At 36.4% G+C, this 11,046-nt stretch overlaps 1 long non-coding RNA gene and 1 other non-coding gene across 2 annotated transcripts; both read left to right on the top strand.

Annotated features, from left to right (window-relative positions):
- Window positions 1-1,225: 1,225 nt before the first annotated feature.
- On the top strand, window positions 1,226-4,518 carry LOC127748558 (uncharacterized). Its single transcript, XR_008010672.1, has 3 exons — window positions 1,226-1,973; window positions 2,088-2,193; window positions 4,433-4,518. It is a non-coding gene; the product is annotated as an uncharacterized LOC127748558 (long non-coding RNA).
- Window positions 4,519-8,154: 3,636 nt separating this feature from the next.
- On the top strand, window positions 8,155-8,258 carry LOC127740161 (small nucleolar RNA R71). Its single transcript, XR_008000842.1, has one exon. It is a non-coding gene; the product is annotated as a small nucleolar RNA R71 (small nucleolar RNA).
- Window positions 8,259-11,046: the final 2,788 nt, after the last annotated feature.

Below are 11,046 nucleotides of genomic sequence, written 5' to 3'. Positions count from 1 at the left end.
AAATTTCTATGATTTAAGAGTTACCCTTAAAGTTGTCAGCTAATTCTCTTTCCAACACTCCTCATTGCTTATACATCCTTATTTGCTTGTGATTTCAATAGTTTTCTTAATCTCTTACGAATACTGTCCTTATCACTTATCTTTCTTTTCTAAGGTCTAGTATCCTTCTGAGTAAACTTGAGATTCGTTTGGTGTCACGTGTGGCCTTTGGGTATAGCAAATGATACATTAGCTCTTTAGGATGCGTTTTGTAGACGCGGGAGGTGAAGCTTGTAGGTGTGCAACGTCACAGGATGTTGTAGAGTTTTGTTTCACGTGAAAGAGTTTTGCGGATGCTGGGTTTGTGACTAGTAGTAAGGTTTGCAAAGTGTTCGACGAGGTTGAGAATACTCGGATGAGTTGTTTGATGAAGAATGGTTGAGAACGATGGGGATAAGTTATGTCAAAATTGGGGAAGTTAAATCTCTAAGGTTTGTGCAAGATTAGTATGCGAACGTTAATAAATGCCAGCCTGTTTTGTAAACCTTTCGCCACATTACACTATCAACGTATGTTTGAACTATATAATCTTTTGCATCACGTCTATCTTGTAACTTTTGTTTCACATCACATTTATACCCTTATATCTTTATGCCATATGAAAATTCTGGTATTTGAAATTGTATGTATATATGCTGAGATTTTTTAGCTTTTTCCTTAAATGTGTTCAAAAGTGGAGTGATATGAAATCTCTTTCGTTTTGTATCAATTTTCGAGGACAAAAATTTTTATAAGGTGGATAGAATGTAAGAGCCAAAACTTTTGGAAAATATTGTTATGGGTCAATTTTAATTTATTCATTCATTAAAGACTTTAATTTCAAAAATTATTTTATTAAAGATAATTAAATCAAGTTTTGATAATTAAATTAGAATTTTTATCTAATTTTATAATTATTGGATAATTTTCATATTTAAATTATAAAGTTTAGTAATTGTAAAAATAATAAGAATTTTATATGATTTGATTTAAATAGGTGAGATTTTGGAATTTAATACTTTAATTTTTATGAATAAAGAAAATTAATTATATTATCTCTAGTTCCTGGATTAGAGTATTTGTTAGAAAATACTTTGTAAATTGATGAAAAAATAGTACTTTTATATATAATTATTGTTGGATTAAAATTAATTTTCAATTACTCTATTACCTATATTATTATTAAAAATACCTAAACTACCCCTAACCCTAATTCTAACACAAAACACACTCACCCTTTTCCCCAAAAACCTAGCCGTCACACCCCAACCCCCTTCCTCACTCTCTCGGCACAACACCCACACACACGGTTAGCATACACACACACACACCCCCATATGAACGAAGAAGAGATGAGAGGAGGGAGCTCTCCATGTTGCCGCCATCCAACTTGTCGCCACTGCCGCTGCCAAGTCGCCGTCGCATCGCCATTGGAGTAGAGAGAGAGAGAGAGAACGAATGCAAAGGGGGAAGAGAAAGCCAGGCGCAACAAAGAATATGAGAGGGACCGTCACGTGCCGTCACTGCTGTCCAAGACATTGCCATCGTCATTGGTGTGTTCGGAGCTCACTGTTGCTGCTGCCAGGCCTCGCGTCGCCACTGGTTTGTATTGGAACCAAGTCAGAGCAAAACCGCAAAGAGAGAGAGTTCGCGAATAAGAAAGAGGGTGACGCAGAGAGAAAGGATCGCAGGCCTGGAACCGCCATGCCGTCGATAGAGCCGTTGCACTGTTACCGCAGTTGAGGTTGCCACCGTCTCTGGTGGGATTCCGCCACGGGGAGAAGCTTGAATAGGAGAGAGGGAGGCGCGACCAGATGTGAACGAAGGGAGAAGGCAGGCTCATCGAAGAAGGAAGAGGCCTCGTGGCCGTGCCTGGCTGCTGGGAAAGTCGATGTGGCCGCCAGAACTACCACAGGGCCTGCCACTTCTTGGTTCGGTCGTTACTCCTTGGAACGGTAAGCATTTTCATTCCAGAAACCCTTTTAGTTGCTGTTCTATTATCTTACGCTAAGGTTTTGTGGCGTTAATTACTATAAGATTGAGTTTTGGTTATTATATATTGCAATTAGAGTTGCTGTGGTTGTTGCGAAAGTGATTTGGAACTGAGGTTACGGCTGCTGCCATCGCGAGCCAAGAGAAAATGGAGTTTTATTGCGTAATTAAGTCACAAACGAGGTAGGAGCACTTTCCTTAAACTCATTTTATTTCGAAGAATCGTTATAAGTCGATATTGATGGAAAACGATATATTTTTTGTGATTATTTAAGTCTTATGGATTGAACTGAGTTGTTTTGCATAAATGATTGATTTATTGATTGATTAAATTGGTTTTTGAATTGTGGTATAATGATTATTGAGCGTATGAACGCGTATTGATAATTGTGGTTGAATTATTGCGATTTACTGGATTGGTTGGTTCGAATTCTAGGTTTTTGTTTGATTTATCAGAAATAAATTTGAGGATTGGAATTAATTTGAGATATAGAATTAGTTTTATTTGATTTATTGGAAGAGATTTTGAGAATTGGATTTGATTTGAGATATCAAAATTAGTTTTGCTTGATTTATCGGAAATAATTTTGAAAATTGGAGATGGTTTGGTTGGGATCCGAGAAGGGTAGCAAAGTCCGAATTTTAGAGGAGATGTTGTCAAAATTTTTATAAAAATTGGAGACTTGGTTTCAAGTGTTATTTAGAAAAGTTTGGATTCATGGATTAGTTATTTGATTTTGATTTATTAAGAAAAGAAATGAATTATGTTTTGGACTTTTATTCATTAAGAAAAGTATTATGCCTTGAGTTTTATTGAGAAAAGTATCATGTTTTGAGTTTTTTTTATTAAGGAAAGTATTATATTTTGAGTTTGATTTATTAAGAAAGGAACTATGTTTGAGTTTTATTTATTAAGAAAATAATTATGTTTTGAGTTCAATTGAAGAAATCATATTTTGAGAAGTTTTAGCAAATTTATAGTATTTAAGTTTGATTGGCAAAGATAGATGATTTTGAGTCTTTCGAAAGGGAATTAAAATGGAAATGGTTTGAAGTTGGTTTGGGAGATTTCGACTGAGTAAATATGAGTTTTATGAAAGATAGCATGTTTTAGAGTGACACTTTGGAGGTTTCGGAAAACATATAAAAAGTAGTTTTGATTTTATAGGAGAATGATTTGAGGAAAAGTGATTCTTGGCGTGCTGTGAACTGAATGTATCTTGCTATTAAAGTAACTGGGCAAGTTGAGATTGAGGATTCTCTCTTTTGCTGTAATAAACAAGTTGAAGTTGAGGATTCTCTCTTTTGTTGTGGTAGATAAGCTTGAGGTTGCGGATTCCCTCGCTTGTCGCACCGAAAAGTTGGATAGAAGGTCGAGGATTCCCTTCGATTTAATTCTATAATTATTAATTCGAATTTAGGTATGTTTGTTTGTGTTGAATTGAAATGAGTTTTGAATTGAAATGGTGAGGATGGTGGTTGGATCCCGCTCACGGATAACCAAGCTGAGATAGAGGATTCTCTCTCTTACTGTGATGAACAAGATGAGGTTGATGATTCCCTCTCTTGTTATGGTGGGCAAGCAGGGTTGAGGATTTTCTCTCTTGCTACATCGGGGAATTGAATGGAGAAGTTGAGGATTCCATTCGATTCGATTCCTGGCTGTAGTGTGAATGAATTAGGTTGAGGATTTCCTGTCATTACATTACAGTCTCTCTCTGAATGGGAGGTTGAGGATTTCCTTCGTGTTAAGAGACCATGTCCGGATTAGCTACCAGATATGTCGGGTTCTAGCAAAGTAACCAACACGTGAGCTCATGGCCAGTAGGATAGGCATACATCATATGCATCTATGTGACATTGTTTGGGTCTGTATATTATATTTGGTTTGCCTATGTGAATAACTCTATTTAACTGCTAATTGCTATATTGATGTAATTGCTCTTGATTGTGTTTGAACTATATTTGCTTGTGATTCTAACTGTTGGTTCGGATTATGCTGATTAAAGTGTGATTTGATTGTGTTGGGCCAAAGGTTATGGTGTGATAGTATTTTGGGCCGGAGGCCATGATTTGGTTATGTTTGGGTCAGAGGTCGTAATTAGATGAATCGGTGGTAAGTTTGATGAAATTACTCATTTGGTACATGTAGTGAAAGGCTACGAGATATTGTGTTTAATTGAGGTTTTCATAAATTCAAAATATGAATTCGGATTTTGGGTAATTAACTAATGGTTTTCGAAAAAATTTGGGTTTTTGGATGATTAACGGTCGGTTTTCAAAAAGATTCATAAGTCGAGAGACGATCACTGCAATCGAAGAACAGTTTTCTTTTAAATATCCTCTTATGACAATTCTTTAAAACCATATACTGAGAACCAGCAAGGACGATATTCTCACCCCTACATATTTACCTTTTCAGGATGGACGAAGAGTTAAGAAGTTTCTTTCGAGCATTGGATTGTACTATATATTATTGTATATACAGTTATAGTTTTTTCTTTCCTTGCGATTGATTTTCGTTATATATGCATGTTTGATCAAAATAAAAAGTATTTATAGTTCTTATTAAAAGAAAATAGTAATACGATTTCGAGTTAAAGGCTTATATTTTATTATTAAATATATATGAAAGTCGTCGCAATACTTCTCGCTATTAGAGTGGCGTAGCCGGAAGCGTGACATTCTGGTCGTAACGCTGTTACTGTTCGGACCTTGAATTCTAGATAGAGAAGCTCCAACTTGTCTCTAGAATTCAAGGGTTTTTTTTATGAATTTATCTCTTATTTTTAGGTTTTTGTTTGTTTAATTGTAGTTCTTAGTTTATAATTTCTTATTTGCTACTCTAGTTTCTTAGAATTTCTGTTACTTCCTTTAGTTTGCTATTTTAGTTTATGAACTCTAGTTGAATTCTCAGTTTTCTTTAATGAATTTGATGTTTTATGCTTTATTCTTACTTACTTGAGTTGTTATCAATTTCTTGCATTGGGTAGTTATAATTTTTACTATTCTTGCAATTTATGAAGTTTTATTTATATACACACTAAGTTTTTGATGAAATGTCTCACTTAGTTATATATTAGATTTTACATTCTTAGCTTGGGTTGAAAAATTGGGTAACCTTGAGTCATTAATACCCAAGTTGATTGATAATTTAGAGATATTAATTAACTTTGTTTCCATTAATGCTAATCTTTTACTAATTTAATTAGTCAGTTGGTTAAGACTTGTGGATTAGGGTTAATTAAGCTTAATTGACTTTCTTCAATTTGTAGGAGTTGATGAATATGATTTTCTCTTTGTAATTATCATGTTATTGTTAAAGACAATAATAGTAATCCTAAACCCTTAACCCATGTTAAGATCTTTTAAACTTGAATTTATTTTCTTTTCCTCTAGTTAATTGCCTTGAATTATTTTAGTTTAAGCTCCTCGCCATTTAATTTTTAATTATGCTTTTACTTTCTTGCTATTTACATTTTTGTTAATTGCGAACAAACTCCCGATCTCTCATAGCCAATGATAATACATTTGATTATATTCCAAGGAAGGTTGACTTGGGATTAAACTCCTGATTATTATTTGAACTTTGTGACACTTTTTACTAAACTTTGAGAGTGTTGAATTCCAATTTAGACCTACACTAAATTTGGAGTTTTAAACTTGTGAATTTTTTATACTGGTACTTAGCACTTGTCACTCACTAATTCTCTCTTTGCAATGTCATTTTGTAATGTAGGTGTGTCTTATTGTGTTTCTTCTATTTTGAAAAGTGAGGCAATAAGGATGAATTCAAATACAAAAGAGAAAAGAAGATGAAGAGTTAAATGAAGGACATTTTGGAAATTTTCAGTTTTGCGCCTTTAAAGTCACATTACACACACACACACAAATAAATGACGTCAGGACCAGGAGTATATTTAAAAATAAAAAAAATATTAAGGATAAAATTGATACAAATTAAATATTAAAGATAACTTTTAAATTTTTAACAAATATTAGAGACAAAAAATATATTTTATCCAAAAATATATTTGATTCAATTATTTACCTTTTTAAAAATCATATAAATATAACTATTTAATTAAAAAATGGCACTATCATCAGTTAATAAATAATTAAACTACCGATATATTGGTTTTTAATGAGTATTCAACATACTCTTACGCTGCATTTGGAAGTCTTGGAGTTAACTCATTGACTGTCTCCTTCAAGCCTTAATCTCTAGCCTTATCCTTCATACAATATTCTTCTTGAGTGAGATCATGCAGGGTTTTAAAAATATGGAATGCTAGGTGCTCATCATGCACTCTCAGCAACAATTCTCCTTTTTCAACATCTATCAATGCTCTGCCTGTAGCCAGAAAAGGCCTCCCCAGGATGATGGGAGTGTTAGGGTCCTCTTCTATATCTGAGATAACAAAGTCAGTAGGGAGAAAGAATTTTTCTACTTTTACCAACACATTCTCCACAACTCCCAGTGCTTGCTTAATGGATTTGTCAGCCATTTGGAGAACTATCCGTGTGCACTTCAGCTCAGAAATTCGAAGTTTCCTCATTAGAGACAAAGGCATCAAGTTTATGCTCGCACTGAGATCACAGTATGACTTCTTAATTGTTATGTTTCCTATGCTGCAAGGTATGTAAAAACTCCCAGGATCATCTTTCTTCTCTGGCAACTCTCTTTAGAGGATAGCACTACATTCCTTTGTCATCTCAACAATCTGTCCTTCCTCCAGGGATCTTTTCTTTGTTAGCACTTCTTTCATAAATTTGGCATATAATGGCATTTGTTCAAGTGCTTTTAAGAAAGGAATATTGATGCTGAGAGTCTTAAATATATCCAGGAATTTCGAGTATTGCTTATCCTCGGTTTCTCTCCGAAACCTTTGAGGGTATGGAAGTTTGGGGACATATGGATTCACTTCTTCCCTCTTCTCTTGTAGTTGTGGTTCAAAGATGTTCTTTTATCCTTTTGAAATTTGTGCATTTTTGGTTTTTTGATCCTCCTCATTTCTCTCCTCTGTCTCTTCTTGTGGAACTTCTCTGTTGTGTTCTTCTTGATTAATGGCTTCCTTCTTCATAGTCTTCTCACTTTCCACTGTGATTGCCTTGCACTCCTCCGACTTTGTAGCTTTTCCTTTGTCCCTCGGGTGTTCTTCAGTGGCATTGGGGTATGTATTTGCTCTCTTCTCACCCATTTCTGAAATTTGCTTAGCCATTTGCCCTATGTGTCTCTCAAGGTTTCTGATTGAGGCTTCTTGGTTTTTGAATGCCAGGGCCTAGTCTTTCCTTGCAGCTTCCTGATCTTGTCTTGCCATCTCTTGATTTTTCATGAGTTTTTCCATCATTATCTCTAGACTAGAGATTCTTTGAGAGTATGGATTTGGTTGTGGTTGTGTGAAATGAGATGGTTGTTGCTGGAAGTTGTTTGAATTAATTACGGGGGTACTTTGTGGGTGGGATGTGGATGTGGAAAAGTTATTCTGGTAGTTTTGTGAGTTGTTATGGGGTTGGTGGTGTGTGTTTTGTGGGTTTTTGAATTGGTTAGTATTATTGGATAAATGCCTTTGGTTGTTTGTGTTGCTAAGGCTGCTATAGTTGAAGTCCCCTTGTCCTTGATTCTGGTGCTCACCCAACCTTAAGTTAGAATGATTCCTCCAGGATGGATTGTGTGCATCACTATAGAATTCATGTTGGCATGAACTTGAGGTGTTGTTCATGTGTTGTATCTGTTCAGGCCCTTGTTGCTCATAGTTGAGTGTCCCAAGACCCCCTTCAGATCAATTCCATCCATGTGAGAATTGAGATTGGCTTTGTGTATTCACTGCAGTAAGTTGCTGCCCATCAATTCTCTTAGCCATTTGCTCAAATTGTTGCTGGATTTGCTGGTGCATCACCTTGTTTTGAGCTAGAATAGTGTCCATTCCTTCCAACTCCAGTGCACCCTTTCTCTGGGCTGGGTGGCGTTGTCTTTGATGAGCAAAGAAGTATTGATTGTTTGCTACCATATCTATGAGGTTTTGGGCCTCCTCTGCTGTTTTCATTAGCTGCAAAGAACCTCCTGCTGAGTGATCTAATGCTTCCTGAGCTTTCAAGGTCAAGCCTTCATAGAAATTCTGAAGTATGTCCCATGCATTGAACATTTCAGGGGGACATTTTCTGATTAAGGCCTTGTATCTCTCCCATGCCTCATAGAGAGATTCTCCATCCATCTGAGTGAATATTTGGACCTCTATTTTGAGTCTGATAATCCTTTAGGGAGGATAGAACTTGGCTAAGAACTTGTTCACTAGATCTTCCCAATTGTTGATGCTTTCTCTTGGAAATGTCTCCAACCATTGAGTAGCTTTGTCTCTCAGGGAGAATGGAAATAGCAACAACTTGTAAATGTCAGGATGCACACCATTGGTTTAGACTGTATCACAAATCCTCAGAAAGGTGGATAAGTGTTGGTTTGGGTCTTCAAGTTGGCCTCCTCCATAGGAACAATTATTTTGTACCAAAGTGATGAGTTGGGGTTTCAATTCAAAGTTGTTTGCATTAACATTGGGAGTAAGGATGCTACTCCCACAATTTCTTGCATTGGGAACAATGTAAGAGGCCAACACCCTCCTTGCAGATTGAGCATTATTGGTTACCCCCTCTTCACGCACCTCAGCCTCCATGACGTGCAAAAATCACAAACAAACCAAATGAAACCTGGACATTCTAATGCTAGAATGTGGTTAGAGGGTTAGGTGACACAATGTGTCAAACAGTTAATGTGCTTAGTAAAAATAAAAAGAAAAAGCTTAATCTAGACCACCACCTTACTTAATCATTGTCAATCTAGATCAATCCCCGGCAACGGCGCCAAAAACTTGATGTGTGGAAAACGATCCAACACAAAACTCACCGGCAAGTGTACCGGGTCGCATCAAGTAGTAATTACTCACATGAGTGAGGTTGATCCCACAGGGATTGAAGGATTGAGCAATTTTAGTTAGGTGGTTAGTTTAGTCAAGCGAACAGTTGATGATTTGAGTGAATCATAACCAACAGAAGCTAAATTGCATGAAATTTAAAGGGAGAGGGGTAATTGACTGTAAATTAAAGAACAAAGGAAGTAAAAAAGCTGAATCTTAAAGTGTAAGTAATATAAATGACAGAAGCTTAGATTGCAAGAAATGTAAACAGTTGAAGCTTAGAGTGCAAGAAATGTAAATAGCCTGAATCATAAAGGGCTTTGGGAGCTGGGATTTCAGAAATTAAACAAGAGAAAGTAAATGACAATTAACAGAGAAGTAAATGATGAATTAAAATGCAGCAGATCTAAAGAGAAAAGAATAATTGCTTGAAGAAGCAAAATAGAAAGTAAATTCAGTTCAATTGTAATAACTAAAAGAGAAGTTGAAGATCTCAGGGGTTGAATGAGACTAGAGAATAAGTCTAGATCTCAATTCCTTCCTTGATCCAACAGAGAACAATTGCATAAGAAGTAGAGATAAAAACAGTAAAGGAAACTTGGATTCAATTATCAATTCACTAAGATTATGCAGAAGAAGAACAAAGAGATTTCAGATCAAGACATGAAACAGAATTCCTTCAATCTTGATCCAAAATTCAAAGCAGAAAATAAGAAATGTAAAAGCAAGAATAATGAAAAAGAAAACCCAGATCTCAATCTTAATTTCCTAAATTAAAGTGAAAACTAAAATGTGCTAAAAGTAAAACTAAAAATATGAAAGAAGGTCCTCCCTAAATCAAACTAACTCCTATTTACTATTTTTGATCTTCAAGCCTTGAATTGGGCGTTTGGCCTTGATGGAATTGGGTTGAGAATGATTCTAATTGGTTGCCCTTTGGTGTTGAGAAGAGATGTATGCAAAATTTGGATACTGATGCTTCAAGTTTGAGTCAACGTTTGAGAGCCAATGTTGACTCAAACGCCGCTTTGAACAGACCAGAAAAAACCAGAAAATGTTGCTGTCATTGGCGTTTGACTCAACGTTGGAGGGCCAACGTCAGCCAACCCACGCGTACGCGTACTGTGTGCTTCCACGCAGAATGCCGAAAATGCTCATCCATGCGTACGCGTACTGTGCGCCTAAGCGCCCATTGCTTTTTTTTGTATCCGTGCGTGCGCAGCATTGACGCGTGCGTGTCTATTCCAATTTTTCCAATCTCAATTCTGGGCTGAGCATCGCAGACGTTAGAGGTAACGTTGGACCTCCAACGTTTGGTTCTGGCGCGTACACGTACCGTGCGCTTCCGCGCAAATGAGTCAAAAACACTCATTTATGCGTACGCGTGTGATGAGCGGATAATTTATACGCTTTTTGGCATTATTTTTAGATAGTTTTTAGTAAGTTCAAGCTACTTTTAGGGATGTTTTCATTAGTTTTTATGTTAAATTCACATTTCTGGACTTTACTATGAGTTCGTGTGTTTTTCTATGATTTCAGGTAAATTCTGGCTGAAATTGAGGGATTTGAGCAAAACTCTGAAGAAGGCTGACAAAAGGACTGCTGATGCTGTTGGAATCTGACCTCCCTGCACTCGAAATGGATTTTCTGGAGCTACAGAACTCCAATTGGCGCGCTCTTAACGGCGTTGGAAAGTAGACATCCAGAGCTTTCCAGCAATATATAATAGTCCATGCTTTATTCGAAGATTGACGACGTAACTTGGAAATTGACGATGTAACTTGGCGTTGAACGCCAAGTACATGCTGCTGTCTGGAGTTAAACGCCAGAAACACGTCATGATCCGGAGTTGAACGCCCAAAACACGTCATAACTCGAAGTTCAACTCCAAGAGAAGCCTTAGCTCGTGGATTGGTCAAGCTCAGCCCAAACATACACCAAGTGGGCCCCGGAAGTGAATTTATGCATCAATTACTTACTCATGTAAACCCTAGGAGCTAGTTATTATAAATAGAACATCTATCTATTGTATTAGACATCTTTTGACAGTTTAATCTCTTGAATATTTGGTCACTTGATCATGGAGAGGGCTGGCCATTCGGCCATGCCTGAACCTATTACTTATGTA

Source organism: Arachis duranensis, chromosome 6, assembly GCF_000817695.3.
Source record: "Arachis duranensis cultivar V14167 chromosome 6, aradu.V14167.gnm2.J7QH, whole genome shotgun sequence".
Classification (NCBI taxonomy): domain Eukaryota; kingdom Viridiplantae; phylum Streptophyta; class Magnoliopsida; order Fabales; family Fabaceae; genus Arachis; species Arachis duranensis.
The sequence above is the reverse complement of the archived record's forward strand: the minus strand, read 5'-3'. Positions and strand labels throughout refer to the sequence as shown.